The sequence below is a fragment of the Pelophylax lessonae genome, assembly GCF_965119305.1.
Source record: "Pelophylax lessonae genome assembly, chromosome: 2".
NCBI lineage: Eukaryota > Metazoa > Chordata > Amphibia > Anura > Ranidae > Pelophylax > Pelophylax lessonae.
Window position 1 is genome coordinate 293,342,344 of NC_138769.1, and position 20,282 is coordinate 293,362,625.

Below are 20,282 nucleotides of genomic sequence, written 5' to 3' on the forward strand. Positions count from 1 at the left end.
ATAGGATCACAGGTCTCTGATCCTTTCAAAAGCCCAACCCCCATACAGTTAGAATCAATCCCCTAGGCTCACATTTAACCCCTTGATCAGTGTTAACCCCTTCCCTGCCAGTGTCATTATTACAGTAACAGTGCATATTTTTAACACTGATTACTGTAGTAATGTCACTGGTCCCCCCAAAAGTGTCAAAAATGTCAGTTAGGGGTCCGATCTGTCCGCCACAATGTTGCAGTCCCGCTAAAAATCGCAGATCACTGCCAATGCTAGTAAAAAAAAAACAATAAAAATGACATAAATCTTTCCCGTAGTTAGTAGACACGATAACTTTTGCGCACACCAATCAAAAAATTTGCTTGTTGCAATTTTATTTTTTAACAAAAATATGTAGCAGAAACCAAATTGGCCTAAAATGTTAAAAAATTTTGATTTTGATGTTATATAGCAGAAAGTGAAAATTGTTTTTTTTTTGTTTATAGCGCAAAAATAATAAACCGCAGAGGTGATCAAATACCACCATACCACCAAAAGAAAGCTCTATTTGTGGGGGAAAAAAGGACATCAATTTTATTGTCCGTTAAAGCGGAGTTCCGGCCACAAAAAAAAAATTTCAATGAACATACCCCCGGGACAGTCAGGGCTAGTACATTCCACAATGGCTAGCCTCTGATCTGTCCCGGTTCGCACTTACCTGCAAGAAGAAATACTGACTTTTAAAATTTCTTCCCCAGCGTTGCCATCTCTGTTGTGGGCAGCTGAAGCCAGCGCAATCCTCTTATGCGTCCTCTTCCGTGTCTTCTTCTCCCAGAATGCGCCTGCACCGGCCCCTCTTGTCACTTCCGGTGCGGGGCTGTATTCCTCCACAGCTTCTGGGCATGCCCAGAAGCTGTTTAGCAGGGAATGCGGCGTCGCACCGGAAGTGACGAGAGGGGCCGGTGCCGTCGCATTGATTCCTGGGAGCGATGACGTTCAGCTCCCAGGAATCATTGCAAACCGGAAGTGACGGCCGCCGAGGGTGGAAGAAGTGGTTAAAGTGGAGTTCCACCCGTTTTTGTGTTTATTAAAAGTCAGTAGCTACAAAAAGTCTAGCTAGTGACTTTTAATAAACACACACTCACCTGTCCCATGATCCAGGTATGCGGCCAGTGGGAGCCTCGGATCTCTCCCTCTTCTCCCTGCGGCACCGGCATCACAAGTGTGGGCACCTGGCTGTGACAGCTTGCGGCTTCACAGCCATGCACGAGTCACGTTGCTCTTTCTTAGTGGCTGGGCAGTCTTCTGAGATCTGTGACGTGTCCCAGAAGATTGCAGGGAGGGAGAGGGAGAGGAAAACTTCTGCTTGCGGCCCAAGCGGAAGTGGGAGCAGGTACCTGCATACTTGCCAACTGTCCTGTTTTTGCCAGGACAGTCCCGGCAAATAGGAGCCTGTCCCGGGTAATTTACATTGTCCCTTGCACTTTATTTATATTTACATATTACATTTTTTCTATGGTCACACCTGAGCACATTTCACACTTTAGAATTACAGGGAATTGTGATGAGAATTTTAAACTTTAGGCAGAAGTAGTGCAGCTGAATGGGAGAATTATTCCAACTCTGCTACTTTGGCCTTAAGTTTGAAATTCCCTTTTCAATTTCCTGTAATTCTCTCTTTATTGAGTAGACCCTATAATCTGATAAGTAGGCGGAGATTAATTATGTGGAGTGGGCGGAGCTTCAGGGAGGTGGGTGTGGTAAGAAATTAATAGCTGTGCTGCAAAGTGTCCCTGGAAATTTTTTTCAAATGTTGGCAACTATGTACCTGTCAAAACTAGGTACCCCCCCCCCCCCCCAAAGATAAATGACATGCCAAATGTGGCCAGTCAGGGGGTCAGGAGCACTTAAACAGAAATTCCACTTTTGGGTGGAACTCCGCTTTAAGGATATGTATACTCTTCTCAGACAATCCTACTGGTCTCTGATCATGCTGGGAGAAAGTATTTATTTGGAGGAAGTCAGATGATCTGTGTCCTTTTCCACCCAGACCCTGTGTGAGGAACAGCTGCTGCTGGGTAGGCCTGAAGCCTGAGGCCTAGCCATGTGCTTCAGGCTCTGCAAGGGAGAGCCTGCTCACCACCTAGAAGCACAAGATGAAACGATGGGGACCTGAGATGAAGTACCCGAGGTCACTCTTGCATGGATCGGGGATTAATGGAGAGCTTGGGAAAGCATCAAGATGGAATCATCCAGAGAGTTCCTTCACCTTCTGTGAGTTGAATTGTGTTGCTATAGGAGACAGCTTATTCTACAAAGTACAGATTGCTGGTTCCATCTTAAAGGCTCTTTTCCTGTACTGCTGTCTACTTTTTCTACACTTTTGTCTAAGGAGTCTGCCAATCTGCACGTCTGCTGCAGTTTTTGACTAATAAGCAATTCATAATTGAATGAATTAATAATAATTCAAGCATAAAAGTGACTGGCGTCAATCTTTCTACCTTGCACACCACCTACAATGCCTAGTAACCTGCACCCTGAGAAGGAATGTCGGCCCTCTCTGTCTCTGGGGGGTCACCACCAGGCCTCTGGAGGTTGGAAGGGCGCTACACATGTTAAAGCCCGAATATGGGTGTAACATGTAGCATGTTAAAAAAGGTGAATTTAGCCATCATAATTTAATCTGAGGTGCGACAGCCCGGCTCCACCCCTGCTGAGGAAGTCAATGCCTGACGTAACGTGTATAGGGGGGGAGTCTGTCCATCGGCATCAGATCACAGCCACGAGAGAGAGATTGTAATACCCAAACAGCCCGCTGCTCCAGTGCCTGAGTTGTGAGTGGTTTACTTTTAATAAATACAGTTGGATTTTAACCACTTTACCGCTGCTCACTAGAGCTCTACTGCGGCAAAGTGGCTCGATAACGTCTGGCGACGTAGACCTACGTCGCCAGACATTCCCCTCTCTCAGTGGCGCGTGCGCGCCACTGGAGGCTCGATCCCGCTGTATTCAGTCACAGCGGGAGTCGGGCCAGGGGAGGAGCGGCGGTGATCACCGCCGCTCTTCCCCAATCGTCGGGGATCGAGTGTGGAGATCCGCCCGCTTGTGTAAACAAAGCGGGCGGATCTCCTAAGTGACAGGCAGGGTCAGATTGCAGGGTTCAGCATACTTTAGGGTTCAGCTAGTTCACCTCCCCCCACACACGTCAGTAAGCACCAGGAATACATTAACCCCTTGATCACCAATAAAAATTAACCCCTTCCCTGCCAGTGTCATTTTTACACTAACAGTGCATATTTATAGCACATAGCACTGATTACTGTAGTAATGTCACTGGTACCCCCAAAAGTGTCAAAAATGTCAGTCAAGGGTCCGATCTGTCTGCCGCAATGTTGCAGTCCCGCAAAAAAAAATTGCAGATCGCCGCCATTACTCGTTAAAAAAAAAAACACCAAAAACTACAATCAAAATACGCTTATTACGATTTTTTTTACCAAAAGTATGTAGCAGAAAACAAATTGGCCTAAAATGATAAAAAAAATTGATTTTTACATTTTTTTGGGGGGGAATTTCATATAAAAAAAATGTGAAAAATATTGTTATTTTTTCAAAATTGTTGCTCTTTTTTTGTTTATAGCGCAAAAAGTAGAAATCGCAGAGATGATCAAATACCACCAAAAGAAAGCTCTGTTTGTGGGGGAAAAGGGACGTCAATTTCATTAGGGTACAGCGTGGCACGACCGCGCAATTGTCCGTTAAAGTCACGCAGTGCCGAATCGCAAAATAGGGCCTGGTCTTTTGGCAGCCAAATCCTCCGGGGCTTAAGTGGTTAAGTAGAATGTTCTATGTTTGCATCTTTTACTGGCTACTGCAAGTCAGTTTGTAAACAGTACACAAATAGGTTAGTTTATATTGTACTAGCAAATTCTTTAGCACTTTATAGAGCATTTATATTTTTCAGAATAAATGTATAATACATATTGTTCTTTTCATATATTCTCATTTAATTCTCCAATTCCCACTCCAACTGTTTTAGTTCCTTCCAGCTTACGCGCTCTGCAAAGAAATCGAATTTCCCTTTTAGGTGTACTGTATATAGGGAGATGAGATGATCCTCTGTAAATAGAAGAATGTCCTCCACAATGGACATCAGCTGAATTGATCAGATGCCTCCCTGTTTGTTTATGCACAATACTGCTGTTGTCTGAAAAGACTCATGAGCAATTTTGAGGAATAAATACTGTTAGGACTTTCCCTGTGGCTGAAAGCAGTTTGAGGAACTTGCGGCCTACTTTCCCCTTAAGCAACTGATTTGTCTGGGCTCCCCACCCCCCACTAACTCGTATCAGTTATAATTGTTGTTGGGATGCAGAGAGGATGTACTCGCCCAGGGCTGGATTAAGAACATCATGGGCCTGGTACTGAAGATTTTGGTGGTTCAGGGCTTCAGGTATGAATGGACACAGTCAGTGATCGGTAAGGATCAGTACCCAGAGAGCAGGGGGAAACTGGTGGACAGTCTGGGGTGAATGGTGCGGGGGGGGGGGGAGCAATTATAAACACTGATCTCCCTCTATGGCTCACAAAGAAAGCAGCTGAAAGCCCTGGGAGGGAAAGGAGGAGAAGCAGCTTTCAACTCCTTCATGGAGAGTCAAAGAGGGAGATCGGTGCTTGTAATTACCCCCAACTGTCATATTTCCCCTGCTGCAGGAGGTTCCGGGAGCCTCTTATGTGGCCCCCTACTGGCCCTGAGCTGAATAGTCATTCGGCCCCTACTGGGCCTATATTAAGGTGGGGGCCTGGAGCTGCAGCTCCAATAGCCCCTACGTTAATCTGGCCTTGTACTTGCCCCGTGACAGGTTAGAGTCTCTTCTCCACCATAATAGACTGTTTTACTGTACCCAGTAGAGGTATGAGGAAATCCAGCATTTGACATTCGGGTTCAATCGTTTGTATTAATATTTTGAAAATAATAAAAGTAAAAGGAGCAGTGAACAATCCTTTCATGCTCTGTGTAGACAATTAGAAATGGTACATAAGTGAGGGGAAACAGAACGACAGAAAAATCTTGGCAATTGGGTTAGCTCTTCTCTAAGATCACAGGTGAGCATCTGGCCACCAACGGACGTGAACAGGATTAACAAGTTTTGTGTTATAAAATGGATATAGAACAACAAGAATATTCTACTCACTAAGAGGTGGTCATCCATACGATCATCCCTTGAATCATAATATGGGACAATAAAGCCCAAGACTTTAAGGTCGAGACTATCCCAAAACATAATCACTGGAAGTAGGCCCACCAGGTTGGAAAGCCCACATCCAGTGAACACGGTTCCCGAAGTTCCACTCATTACCAAGCATTGTAACGGTCCCACAGAAGGGGGGGGGCGGGGGTTGATCTCTAGATAGCTAGAACAATATGGGTTGCCTCCGTCCCTTAATGTATAACAAGGCGTTGATTTGGTGCCTCAAGCCAAGGGGATTGGACTTTGTGGGCAAATGATCATGTACAAGGTTTATACATAAAATTAAAGATATTTTATTGAATAATACGTTTAAACATAGATTTCCAAACAACACATATAGGTACTGTGTTGGTATGTGTTGGGTTATAGACCCAAAGGTGAATAGGTGAAGAGAAAGGTTTCGGAAAATTCCGTGACAGGTGTAAATATGGTGACTTAATAGGGATGTTGTCTCTGTTTTTCCATGCTTGAGGGCTTGCAAAGGTATTCACAGAGATCCCCAATGGGTATCCGACGCGTTTAGGCTATCTTATAGCTTTTTTCAAGGATTTATCACCAAGTCTGTAAGGGTAGCAAATAATAAATCAATTATTAGCTATAGTTACCACAGTCATTCAAACAATATGCCAGTGGTATTAAGTAGTCATATGAATATACATACATTTGTTTGCCTGTTCATGTGTGCTTCCTTTTGTCCCTTAATCACAACAGGAACCAATGGATGCGGCCTGTAGATAGTATATATAGATGGATTATTTTATTAAATTGGTCGATTGTAAGTATACATGGAGTAAAAATAAATAAATTTGGGGGACTCACAGATTTGTGCTGCAAAGTGGCAGTCACAATGGTGCTCCAAAAGGAGAGGATCTTCTGGGGTTCCCTTCTTTGAATCAGGGTACTAAAAATGGTAATATATTGGTAAGTGTAAAAGGCAGGTTGATTATTCCATGATTTGTGCAGAGTTTTATTTGAGTTTGAGACTTCTGAAAGGCATACTTGTATATTAGGTGGATGGTGGTTCCACTCTTGTAACTTACATTTTTGGTGGGTACTGGGTTTCCAGGGTGGTTCCAGGCAGCGCAGTCCTTCAGTCTCTCCAGTTCCCTCTCTGCGAGGGAAGTGAGGAGAGATGCCGGTTCCCCGGCCTCATAAAGCCCTCCGCGCATGCGCCGTAACTCTGGGCCCCCCAGATGTAAACATCAATAACCTAAATAAGGGTAAAGAAAGCTAATACAGCGTGATGCCAAGGCTGGCAGGATTTAAGGAGACAGTAAGAGAGATTAAAAAAAAGAAGAAGAGAAGAGGATTAGTCTGGGTATCCTGTATCAACTTATTCGTACGATTAGATTCATTCATCCGGGACCTGCAAAAAGGCAAGCCAAGAGGACCATATTTTGTCGAAAATGGATTGTTTATCTCATAAACCACTCAAAATCTTTTCATTAAACATGATCCATGTGAGTTTTCATTTTACAGAACCAGCTCTTAAAGGAGCATATTCCACATTTTGACAGCTCTTACTGTAAAGAAGCCTTTCCGTATTTGGAGATTAAATCTTCTCTCCTCTAGGTGTAAAGAGTGACCCCATGTCCTGTGTGATGACTCTAAAGGGTATGTAAAGGCAGAAGTTTTTTTTTATCTTAATGCATTCTATGCATTAAGATAAAAAAAACCTTCTGTGTGCAGCAGCCCCCCTCAGCCCCCCTAATACTTACCTGAGCCTATCTCTATCCAGCGATGTTGCAGGAATTTCTTAGCTGCCCAGGACTCCTTTCCTCATTGGCTGAGATAGCAGCGAGGCGCGATTGGCTCCCGCTGCTGTCAAAGTCAGTCAGCCAATCAGGAGAGAGAGGGGGCAGGGTCAGGTCGCGGCTCCGTGTCTGAATGGATATGTGGAGCTGTGACTTGGCTTGGGTGCCCCCATAACATACTGCTAGGCTTTGGGGGCACTCAACGGGAGGGAGGGGCCAGGAGCACAAAAGAGGAACCCGAGAAGAGGAGGTCCTGGGCCATTCTGTGCAAAACCAACTGCACAGAGCAGGTAAGTATAACAGGTTTGTTATTAGAAAAAAAACAAAAAACAAGACTTTACAATCACTTTAAAGCGAATAACTCAACACCAAGTTCACTATATCGACCACTTATGTATTTATACATGTTGGTCATATCCCCCCTTAATCTCCTCTTCTCAGAAGATAATAAATTCAGTTGCTCTAATCTTTCCTCATAGCTGAGCTCCTCCATGCCTCTTATCTGCTTGTTTGCCCTTCTCTGCACTTTCTCCAGTTCCCCAATATCCTTTTTGTGAACTGGTGCCCAAAACTGAACTTCATACTCCAGATGAGGTCTTACTAATGATTGTACAAGGGTAAAAAGATGTCCTTCTCTCTGGAGTCAATACCTCTTGTAATACAAGAAAGGACTGCTCGTTTTGTAAACAACAACTTGGCATTGCATGATATTATTAAGCTTATGATCTATCAGAACACCAAGATCCTTTCTCCACCATTTATACCCCTAGTTGTACTCCCGCTAGTATAAATGATACATGCATATTCTTAGCTCCCAAGTGCATAACTTTACATTTATCAACAATGCATTGCACACTAGCACATTATGACAGACTTACCCTACATTGGTTGTAGAGGGTGGAGGATTTTTACCTTCATGCAGAAGAAGGAATAAAACTTCAGTGTGCAGCACCCACTCAGCCCCCCCCCCCCCCCCATACTTACCCAGGGCCCATCCTGATCCCGATCCAGCGATGTGAACGAAAGCAGCACCTCTCCCGAGCCTCTGCCTCCTCATTTGCTGAGACACAGAAGCCCCGATGACATCACTCCCACATGCATGTGCATTCGCGGAACAGCTCTCTTAAAGGAAGGCATACCATCAGCGGCTGCTACTTAAGTAAATATCCCTTAACCACTTACCGACTGCCGCACGACTATTTACGTCGGCAGTCAGCCCCTCACAGGCAGAGCGTAGTACTACGTCGCTAGCCTGTGAGGGTCTAGGGAGCGAGCGCGCGCCCCCTGGAGGCGCGCTCCTGCGCGGTCACAGACCCCCCCCCCCGCCCGCGCGTCACTCGGCGATCGTCGGTGCAGAGGGAGAAAGGCAGGCGGCTGATGTAAACAAGCCGCCTGTCATTCTCCCCTGTGTAGGAATAGTGATCATACGGTTCTACTATGTAGGACCGTTGATCATTGTTCCTACACCTCAAGCCACAGCCAATCACAGTTAGAATCACGCCCCTAGGGACACACATAACCCCTCCCTCTCAAAAAAAGTTAACCCCTTTACTGCCAGTGTAATTTTACAGTAACAGTGCATATGTATAGCACTGATTACTGTAGAAATGTCACTGGTAACCCCAAAAGTGTCAAAAATGTCAGTCAAGGGTCCGATCTGTCCGCCGCAATGTCGCAGTACCGCAAAAAAAATCGCAGATCGCCGCCATTACGCGTTAAAAAAAAAGACAAAAATTACAAAAATCTTTCCCTTTAGTTAGTAAACGCGATAACTTTTGCGCAAACAAATCAAAATACGCTTTTTGCGATTTTTTTTTACCAAACATATGTAGCAGAAAACAAATTGGCCAAAAATGTTTAAAAATTTTGATTTTTACATTTTTTTTTCGGGAATTTCATATAAAAAATGTGAAAAATATTGTTATTTTTGCAAAATTTACGCTCTTTTTTTTGTTTATAGCGCATGATCAAAAAATCGCAAAAGAAAGCTCTGTTTGTGGGAAAAAAAGGACGTCAAATTCGTTTAGGTACAGCGTCGCACGACCGCGCAATTGTCCGTTAAATTCACGCAGTGCCGAATCGCAAAATAGGCTCTGGTCAGGAAGGGGGTAAAATCTCCTGGGGCTTAAGTGGTTAAACCTGTGATAAAGACGCATTGACTTTAAGACATTAGTCCCACCGTTTAGAATCATCTTCAGAAAGGGGGAATGGAAGGGAAAAACAGCCTCTTTTCCAACTGTTTCTATTCTGTTTGAGACCCTTAAAGAGAATCAGTAACTGGAAAAGTGTAGAACTTCCTGCAACTGATAATTGTTTGGGTTCTTCATGAATTCATGAAAGTGGCAAGAACTGTTTTTAGTAATTTATCATCAAAAGGTAAAAGATATGTTTGCGATTTGCATTTTGATGTTTCCTCTGCTGACAAACAACTCCCCTAGAGGAGTCTGCTGTCTCATTGGAAACCGTTGTGATAACGTTATCATCATGAACCAGCGAAGATGCCATGGATGGGACCAACTGACTATCAGGGTGCGTGTGAAGGTGTGGGGGGGGGGGGGTGCTGTGGGGGGGGGGGGGTTGAGAAATCATGCAAAAAAACTAAATGACTGGAGGGTAGATGAGCCCTGTAGTCTCAGCCTCAAACCCCAGCATATTGCAGAGCCGCTGATATAAATATAAATATATTTAACCCTCTCAGAGTCTAAGCATTCTCCAAGAAAGGGGATGCAATTCCCCCTGAAACATGTTGGATCTACTTGTTACTTTTATCTTCAATAAACTACAAAATCATCAAGGGAGACTTTTTTAGACATCAGGCGCTCCTCTCCGATCACCCAGATGTTCCCTGCGGTAACTCTACCATTGTCGTTATCAGAAAGGTACCAAACCTAGACCCCAACGTCTGTCACCTACCCCCTACTATTGGAATATAACCCATTGGAAGCAATTCCCTTTTTACCCTCCACGTAGTAATCTGTGTGTATGGCCAGCCTTAGAGTAACAATGCTGCTCCTCCATAGATACAAACAGTTATTGAGCATTATCACCAGGGAATGTGTTGCTAGCTGGATCACCAAGTGAAAGTAAAAAAACAAAATAAAAGAAAAATAAATGGAGGCACTACATTTAAAGACTGCAATATATAGCCTAAACATCTAAATCCACATCTAGAGATGCAATATAGAATATACAGCTGCAAGAAAAAGTATGTGAACCCTTTGGAATGATATGGATTTCTGCACAAATTGGTCATAAAATGTGATCTGATCATCATCTAAGTCACAACAACAGACAATCACAGTCTGCTTAAACTAATAACACACAAATAATGAAATGTTGCCATGTTTTTATTGAACACACCATGTAAACACTGACAGTGCAGGTGGAAAAAGTATGTGAACCCCTAGACCAGTGACGGCAAACCTTGGCACCCCAGATGTTTTGGAACTACATTTCCCATGATGTTCAACTACACTGCAGAGTGCATGAGCATCATGGGAAATGTAGTTCCAAAACATCTGGGGTGCCAAGGTTCCCCATCACTGCCCTAGATTAATGACATCTCCAAGAGCTAATTGGAGTGAGATGTCAGCCAACTGAAGTCCAAACAGTGAGCTGAGATTGGAGGTGTTGCTTACAGCTGCCCTGCCCTATAAAGAACACACACCAGTTCTGGGTTTGCTTTTCACAAGAAGCATTGCCTGATGTGAATGATGCCTCGCACAAAAGAGCTCTCAGAAGACCTACGATTAAGAATTGTTGACTTGCATAAAGCTGGAAAGGGTTATAAAAGTATCTCCAAAAGCTTTGCTGTTCATCAGTCCACGGTAAGACAAATTGTCTATGAATGGAGAAAGTTCAGCACTGCTGCTACTCTCCCTAGGAGTGGCCGCCCTGTAAAGATGACTGCAAGAGCACAGCGCAGACTGCTCAATGAGGTGAAGAAGAATCCTAGAGTGTCAGCTAAAGACTTACAAAAGTCACTGGCAAATGCTAACATCCCTGTTAGCGAATCTACAATACGTAAAACACTAAACAAGAATGGATTTCATGGAAGGATACCACAGAGGAAGCACAAGAGCGCCTGGATGTTCCACAGCAGTACTGGCAAAATATTCTGTGGACAGATGAAACCAAAGTTGAGTTGTTTGGAAGAAACACACAACACTATGTGTGGCAAAAAAGAGGCACAGCACACCAACATCAAAACCTCATCTCAACTGTGAAGAATGGTGGTGGGGACATCATGGTTTGGGGCTGCTTTGCTGTGTCAGGGCCTGGACAGATTGCTATCATCGAAGGAAAAATTAATTCCCAAGTTTATCAAGACATTTTGCAGGAGAACTTAAGGCAATCTGTCTACCAGTTGAAGCTCAACAGAAGATGGGTGTTGCAACAGGACAATGACCCAAAGCATAGAAGTAAATCAACAACAGAATGGCTTAAACAGAAGAAAATGCACCTTCTGAAGTGGCCCAGTCAGAGTCCTGACCTCAACCCGATTGAGATGCTGTGGCATGACCTCAAGAAGCGCGATTCACACCAGACATCCCAAGAATATTGCTGAACTGAAACAGTTCTGTAAAGAGGAATGGTCAAGAATTACTCCTGACCGTTGTGCACATCTGATCTGCAACTACAGGAAATGTTTGGTTGAAGTTATTGCTGCCAAAGGAGGTTCAACCAGTTATTAAATCCAAGGGTTCACATACTTTTTCCACATGCACTGTAAATGTTTACATGGTGTGTTCAATAAAAACATGGCAACATTTCATTCTTTGTGTGTTATTAGTTTAAGCAGACGGTGATTGTCTATTGTTGTGACTTAGATGATGATCAGATCACATTTTATGACCAATTTGTGAAGAAATCCATATCATTCCAAAGGGTCCACATACTTCTTGCAGCTGTATAATGATTGTTTTTTAACCACTTTACCATCGGAGGATTTTGCTGTCTTACGTCCAGGCCACTTTTTGCGATTCGGCACTGTGCGACTTTAACTGACAATTGCGCGGTCGTGCGACGCCGTACCCAAACAAAATTTACGTCCTTTTTTTCCCACAAACAGGACTTTCTTTTGGTGGTATTTGATCACCTTTGTGATTTTTACTTTTTGTGCTATAATCAAAAAAAGAGCGTAAATTTTGAAAAAATAACAATATTTTCACATTTTTTTTATATGAAATTCCCCCCAAAAAAATGTAAAAATCTAAATTTTTTTTAATTTTTGGCCAATTTGTTTTCTGCTACCTATGTTTGGTAAAAAAATCACAATAAGCGTATTTTGATTGGTTTGCGCAAAAGTTATTGCGTTTACTAACTAAGGGAAAGATTTCTGTCATTTTTGGTGTTTTTTTTTTAAAGAGTAATGCGGCGATCTGCGATTTTTTTTTTTGCGGGACTGCGACATTGCAGCGGACAGATCGGACCCTTGACTGACATTTTTGACACTTTTTGGGGTACCAGTGACATTACTGCAGTAATCAGTGCTATAAATATGCACTGTTACTGTAAAAATGACACTGGCAGGGAAGGGGTTAATGTATGCCTGGTGCTTACTAGCGTGTGTGGGGGGAGGTGACTGAGTGACACAGGGACAGATCGCAGGTCCTGCTGTATGTCACTTAGGAGATCCGCCCGGTTTGTTTACACAAGCGGGCGGATCTCCAAACTCGATTCCCCGACTCCCGATGTGACTGAATACAGCAGGAGCGAACCTCCGGCGGCGTGCGACGCCCACAAGGGGAGGAGTCCAGCGACGTAGGTCTACGTCGCTGGACGGGAACTAACCACTTTGCCACAGTAGAGGTCGAGTGAGCGGTCGGCAAGTGGTTAAACTTATAGCAATTCAATCGAATTTACAGGTCCCTATCATCTTGAATGAATGGCTCGGAGTTACTAACCAAATAATTTCCATATAGAAGTTGACATATGAGGCTTGTGAATGTCTGAAGAAATTTGAAAAACTTTGGTCCCCTTGACTGGATTTACAGTCTAAAATACAGGTTGGCACTAAGAGGGCACATTCAGTGTATGTGATTATTAGGCATGTGATAACCAGACATATGATGTATGATTGGTTGGTACAATCCTGTTTTCAAATGATGTGCTATGTGGACATGTGTTACATGTTCTTTCTATGTACATGCTATGCTCCTGTTTTCTTTGTCTATGAAAAATCTAATAACAGTTTCCTTTTTTTTTCTTTGGGGGGGGGGGGGTTATATGCACTGTAAACATGATATAATTGAATATGTGAAATATATTAGCACTTTATAATGTGCTGGATCCATGTTGGGAAACCTTGTGACACGTGTTTAGAAGGGATGTACCAAAGACAAGTCCTTCCTTCTAGAAAGTGCACTAGTCTACCGACCTTAGTTTTCCTAATTTAATTTAGAAACCCCCCCGCCTGACTGCTAAATGACCTCAGCCTAACAGCAGTAGCCAGCTCTAGGCCGAAATTGTTGTCTGGCTGGCTATGCCTGCGCAGTAAGCCATTATTGACTAGAACAGTGGTCTCCAAACTGCGGCCTGCGGGACGGATGCAGCCCTTTGCTTGCCTTTTTCTGGCCCTTGGGGCACTGTTCTCCCCCTTATATAAGGTGCTATTCCTCCCACTGACACCAACAATGAGGCACCAATCCTTTCACTGACACCAACAAGGGGGCCTAATACCTGCAACTGTCACCAGCAATGGGGCACTATCCTTCCTACCTTCCACTCCTACTGACCACAGGCGCTGTGTATTTTTTTTTTCTCCCACTAATCACTAAGCCTGAAGCATTGTCTACTCCCGCTGGCCACAGTCTGGCCCCCCTTAAGTCTGAAGGACAGTAAACAGGCCTTTTGTTTATAAAGTTTGGTGACCCATGGACTAAAAAATGACTGTTCTCCAAGGCCAAAGATGGTTGGAGCATGCCTCATTCAAATCTATTGGGCTTACTGAGGAGGGGCAGTTAGCACTGAGGATTTCAGCCCAAAGTAGATTAGGGATTTTCAAACTTTCTAAATACATTTTTATTAATCAATATGGGTGTATTTAATAAAGCTGTTTATGAAAGTAGTTTTTTTCTTTAAATAATATACATGTTATACTTACCTGCTCTGTGCAATGGTTTCCTCCTCTCTTGGGGTCCACTATCGGCGCTCCTGGCTCCTCCTCCCTGCTCAGTGCCCCAATAGCAAGATGCTTGCTATGAAGACACTAATGCGGGCCGGATCCTGAGCCACGCTGTGTTTGTTTATAGGCACACACAGTGTTGCTGGGCTCCACCCTTGCTCTCTCCTTACAGGTTGTCGTTGCTGCCTCCATACCCAGTGAGGAGAGAGAGAGCAGAGTTAGCCACTGCTCTTGAACACAGAGCAGGATCGAGATCGGGCTTAGGTAAGTATTTAGGGAGAATTTGGAGGGATTCTGTTCATAGAAGGGTTTTTACCTTAAAGTGTTACTAAACCCACGATGGTAAAATCAGTCTGAATATGCAGTAAAGCATGCTTGTTATACTCACTGTGGAACCTAAGGGGTTAATCATATGCATTGTGTAAAAAAGGCTGTTTCATCCTGTCTTCTCTGATCCCTTCTTTCACAGTCCCCAATCCATCTGCTAATAGAACAAAGCCTTTAGAGCAGGCATGTCCAACCTGCGGCCAGGAACCGCAGGCAATGAGGCCCACTGCCCCCTGGCAATTTATTTTTTTTTTTGCTGGGGAGGAAGAAAGTCAGGTCGGGCATGGCCACAGCAACTTCCAACTAACGGTAGGCAGAGGCTGCCTCGGAGGGGAGGGGGTCGAGCATGTGCAGTGTTTCTGACTCCTACCACCATGGCCACTTCAAATCACTGAAGTGGTCATGGTGGTTAGAATGTTCCTTTATTATCTCTCAGAAGAAGTAAGCCTCTGTATACTGATTCCATGTAATTATCCTCTAGTTGTGTTAAATTAGCTATAGTATATATTTTATATGCGGCCCGAAAAAAATTTCTCTACACTCATTGTGGCTCAGAGAAGCCAAAAGGTTGGAGACCCATGATTTAGAGTCACTCTGCACATGCTCAGTTTGGTATTGCTAGAGAGCTTTTTCTTGGAAGGGTGCATGTGATCAGCACAGTGCCAATCAGCACTGTCCAGACAGAGGGTCAGGGGTCCTGAATCCTCATAGGACAATAATGGGGGAGAATGAAAACTCCTCCTACAAGCTTTAACCAGACACTTCAAGAAGTCACAAGACTGCTATATGCTGCTTATGAGAAAAGATATTTAGCAGTTTATATTTACTAAAATAATTGCATTCTCATGTTCTTTCTGTGTACTGAGAGGCCAGATATAGTGAATGCAGGGTCCTGGGTTCAGTAACATTTTAATGCAGAGAAAGCATTAAGGTAAAAAAAAAAAACTTCTAGTCTTACAACCATTTTTATTCCAAAATGTGGATTTAGCCTTTAAAGTGATTGTAAAGTTTCTTTAAAAAAAAAAAAAATAACGAATAAATGTTGTGGTCAAAGGTGCCCATCTAATAGTATTTTGAAACTATCAATGTTCCCTGCTAATACCACTGCTTGTGAAAGAGAATTCTACATCCTTACCGCTCTGACGGTAAAGAACCCTTTACACAGTTTAAGGTTAAACCATTTCTCTTCTAATTTTAGTGAATGGTCGAATGTCCTTTTTATATTCCCTTTTGCCGAAAAGTTTGTTCCCTATGCTAGGGTCGCCAGTATGGTATTTGTACATTGATATCATATCCCCTCTCAAGCGTCTCTTCTCCAGAGAGAATAAGTTCAATGCTTGTAGTCTTTCCTCATAGCTGAAATCCTGCATTCCCTTTATAAGCTTTGTTGCCCTTCTCTGGACTCACTCCAGTTCCAGCACATCCTTCCTGTGGACCGGTGCCCAGAACTGGACCGCATACTCGAGATGCAGCCAGACCAGAGTCTTATAGAGTGGGAGAATTATCGTTTTATCTCTGAAGTGAATCTGCTTGTTTTTATACATGCCAGTATTCTGTTGGCTTTGCTTGCAGCAGCTTGGCATTGCATGCTATTCCTAAGCGTGTCGTCTACTAGGACCCCCAGGTCCTTTTTCATCTTAGATTCCCCCAAAGGTTCCTCTCCTAGTGAGTAACTTGCGCTCGTATTTCTGGCACCCAAATGCATTACCTTACATTTTCCAACATTAAACCTCAATTGCCATGTAGATCCCCACCCCATTATTTTGTTCAGGTTTTCTTGTAAGGTTTCCAAATACTGTGTAGAAGTTATGGCCCTGATTAGCTTTGTATCATCTGCAAATACTGAATTGAGATGTTTATCCCATCCTCTAGATCAGGGGTCTTCAAACTATGGCCCTCCAGTTGTGCCAGGGCTACAATTGCCATCATGCCTAGTCATGTCCTAGAATGTCAGAGTTTTACAATGCCTCATGGGATGTATAGCAACAGCTGGAAGGCCGTAGTTTGAGGATCCCTGCTCTAGATCGTTTATGAATAAATTAAACAGAATTGGTCCCGACTCCCAAGTTGGGGGGACCCACTTTCCACACCAGACCATTCTGAGTACCCCCCATTTATCACCACCCTTTCGACTCACCCCTGAAGCCAGTTTTCGATTCAGGTTCTCACCCTATGGTCCATACCTATGTACCTTCGTTTTTACAGTAAGCGTTTGTGGGGAACGGTGTCAAAGGCCTTTCCAAAATTCAGATATACCACATCCACAGGCTTTCCTTTATCTAGATGGCTGCTCACTTCTTCATAGAAGGTTAATAGATTGGTCTGGCAAGAAGGATTCTTCATGAATCCATGCTGATTACTACTAATGATACCGTTTTCATTACTAAAATCTTGTATATAGTCCCTTATCCCCTCCAATAGCATTGCAGACTATTGATGTTATTGAAGTTTCCAGGGATACATCTCGGCCCTTTTTTAAATATTAGTGCCACATTGGCTTTTCTCCAATCAGTTAGTACCATTCCTGTCAGTAGGCTGCCCATAAAAATTAGGAACAATCTACCTATTGAGGACACAGCATTCAAAACCTGACAGGGGTTCTAATCCCTCACCACTACTAAAAAAAAAAAGAAAAAAAAAAAGGCTTTTCTGTAGCTATGATTGGATTGAATGAAAGTAGTCCGTTCTACCCTGAGGTACTACCAGGCAGCCCAACTTAACAGGTGGGGGAACTGGTGTAGACATGAGCGATTAAAACTATGGACGACCTGGAACTCTCTCTCTTCCCGGTCTTTCTCCCCAGAGCTCCGTGATGCTTCCGGGCCCTCCTGGAAAAGTAAAACAGCACCCATTTATTGGACCTACCCTCCGGACTTGTGCCGCTGCTCTCTCCAGACGGGGCTTATTGCCTCCACACTCGCCCATGTTCCCCATCCTGGGCAACCCAGCCTTTCCCCCGGGATGCGAGAGGGGTAGGTTCCAGGACCTAATGGAGAGGGGCTGCTTCCAGGCTTCAAATTTTCTTTTCTCCAATGCGTGGCCCTCCCTCTCACTCCTGACAGACCCTCGGGGACCCTTTGCCCTTGCTCGTTGGCAGGCGCTCCAGCTTACGCATTTCCTATGTGGCCTGGGCTCACCCTCGTTATTTGGTAGGCCCTGCATGTCTTTTAAAGACTTACTCTGGGGGGGTGACCCTCTTCCCAACGCACTCTCTCAGATGTACTCCCTCCTTTCCACGCCTCCCCGGAGGACTTTGTAGTCCTGGGCCTGTTGAAATGAGAGCGCGAGCTGAATAGGACATTCTCCTCAGCCCAAAAAATTAATATTATCCACCTAGCGCTTCGATCCTCTATATTTACCCCTATACAGGAAGCTAACTACAAGTTAATAAGAAAAGAAATGAAACTACCCAACAAGTGCCATCATCCAAATAATAACATTGAGGAAAAAAATGAGAAATATATGGTTGGAAGGACCAAACCATTATTTTACAAAAAATATGGACTTTCGGGGGCACATGGTAGAATGAACCAAAGCGACTCACAATTGATAAAAAAATATAATTTTATTACAAAGAAATCAAAATTAAAATGAAAAAAGTGAAGAACAAAGACAATCCTCACTCGATTGACATATACAACACAAAGAGGGGAAACAACATCTAAAAATAACCCAGACAGTTTGTTAGCCCACTATGTTCGAAAGAACAAGTGGTTTAGACTGACAAGGAAATACTTGACTTGTTACATAGTGGGCTAACAAACTGTCTGGGTTATTTTTAAATGTTGTTTCCCCTCTTTGTTCTTCACTATTTTAATTTCTTTGTAATAAAATCAATTGTGAGTCGCTTTGGTTCATTCTACCATGTGCCCCCAAAAGTCCATATTTTTTGTGAAATAATGGTTTGGTCCTTCCAACCATATATTTCTCATTTTTTTTCCTAACTACAAGTTACTCATGCACTGGTACTATACTCCCACTAGACTTAAGCGCTTCTTTCCCGAAGCTTCAGATAAGTGCTGGCGGTGTCAAAGGGAACAGGGCACGTTACTCCGTATGTTCTGGGACTGCCCCAAACTTCGAAAACTTTGGAAGGAGGTACAGAGAATCTCCCAAAAGATGACAGACTTTCCCATCCCAGATGATCTGGCCTTTTTTCTACTGCACTGTTCTCGTATTCCCACTCAAACACTATAAAAAATCTGTACTCCGACCATCTCCTTAATACTGCCAAGGCCTGCATCAGCCTCCATTGGAAGGATTCAGTGCCACCCTCGATTTCTTAGTGGTTAAACAAAGTGAAGGTGATCAACACATATGAGGACCTGGTGTTATCTTCGCAGGGCAGGAGGGAAATATACTCCAAGACTTGGGATTGCTGGAAAATTTTTGCCTTCTCGGATGAGGGACAGGCTCTGCATGGGAGGGCTCCTGAAGATTGAGCCCATGGTTTGGTACCCCTCACCGGTCACCTTCTTTCCCCTTATTCTCCCCTTCTCTCCTGTTCCACGACCCGGCCCTTTTTTCCTCTCCCCCTCCTTTCCCCTTCCTCCGGTCCCCCACTACAAGAAAACCCCATAGCTCGGCTCTGACTTGAGCCCTTTTTGTATAGCAACACATGACTGCACTATGATCCTTGCTACCCGCTCTTAAGGCCCCTTTCACACTGTCCGTCCGTCGGACGGACTCCGTTTATCTCAGCGGGGGATCGATCCGCCGATCCCCTGCTGAGCAGGAGAATGACAGCTGTGTCTCCGCGCTGTGTGCGGAGACACAGCTGTCAGTTCCCCATGCATTGCTATGGGGGAATCGGATGGGAACGGATCGTCCGTCCGTTCCCACCTGATCCGATCCGCTGGACGGATGAAAAATAGGGTTTCCATCCATCCAGTTTTGACGGATCGGATCGGATGTCATTGGACATGTCTCCGCTTACATCCGATGACCCATAGGGATGCATGAGGGGACCGTTCAGATCCGCCAAAAAAAAAAACGGACAGGCGGATCTGAACGGTCCGCCTGTGTGAAAGAAACCTAACTCAGTCCGTTGGACTACATATTGATGTTGGTAATACTTATTTCTCGTATCTGAATTGTATGCCATGATGTTACATGTTATAACTTTGGTTGTTTTCTTTCTATTGTTGTTCTTCGAACCGTATTGACGGTCCAGTAATGTGTTGTTTATGTGCCTTACTTTTTAGATTGTAAGCTCTAACGAGCAGGGCCCTCTGATTCCTCCTGTTTTGAATTGTACTGTAACTGTATTGTCTTCCCCACACTGTGAGAGGCGGTTCACACTGAGGCGATCCGACTTCGAGGGGCACTTCGGCGCGACTTGCAGGGACTTCACATAATGGAAGTCAATGCAAGTCGCTCCCAGGTCGCCCCAAAGTAGTACAGGACCCTTTTTCTAAGTCGGAGCGACTTGTGTCGCTCCTATTAGAACGGGTCCTGTGCTAATCAATGGCGAATGACCGAGCGCGACTTGTCAGGCTGACAAGTCACCTGACAAGTCGCGCTATTCTGAATGGGGTCTTAAGCGCTGCGCAAACTGTTGGCGCTATATAAATCCTGTATAATAATAATAAATAAATAATTTGAAAGAAAGTAGTCTGTTCTATATATGTCTACAGCAATGAATAAATGAACACAATGGGAAGCCAGCAGGCAGTGTGTGTACGGGAAAGCTAGAGGAGATTTTCAGCAAAGGTCACTATAAATATATACACCTCCCACCGAATGCAATATTCTGCTTTGTGGTGTAAGGCATTTCTAAGCAAATACCTCACAGCGCAAGTCAGAATCAGCTTTGTGCGCATGGGCAGAAGACTCCAGTCGTGGTGAGGGGAGGAA

At 44.0% G+C, this 20,282-nt stretch overlaps 1 protein-coding gene across 3 annotated transcripts in view; it reads right to left on the reverse strand.

Annotated features, from left to right (window-relative positions):
• LOC309547692 (uncharacterized protein) overlaps positions 1-20,264 on the reverse strand; it is a 149,967-nt gene extending 129,703 nt beyond the window's left edge. The window contains exon 1 of one of the 3 annotated variants that reach the window (XM_082247619.1): positions 20,219-20,264. The gene's annotated coding sequence lies outside the window, so the exon portion shown is untranslated. The remainder of the gene's footprint in view (positions 1-20,218) is intronic. The other 2 variants (XM_082247615.1, XM_082247618.1) reach the window with 2 other exon arrangements.
• Positions 20,265-20,282: the final 18 nt, after the last annotated feature.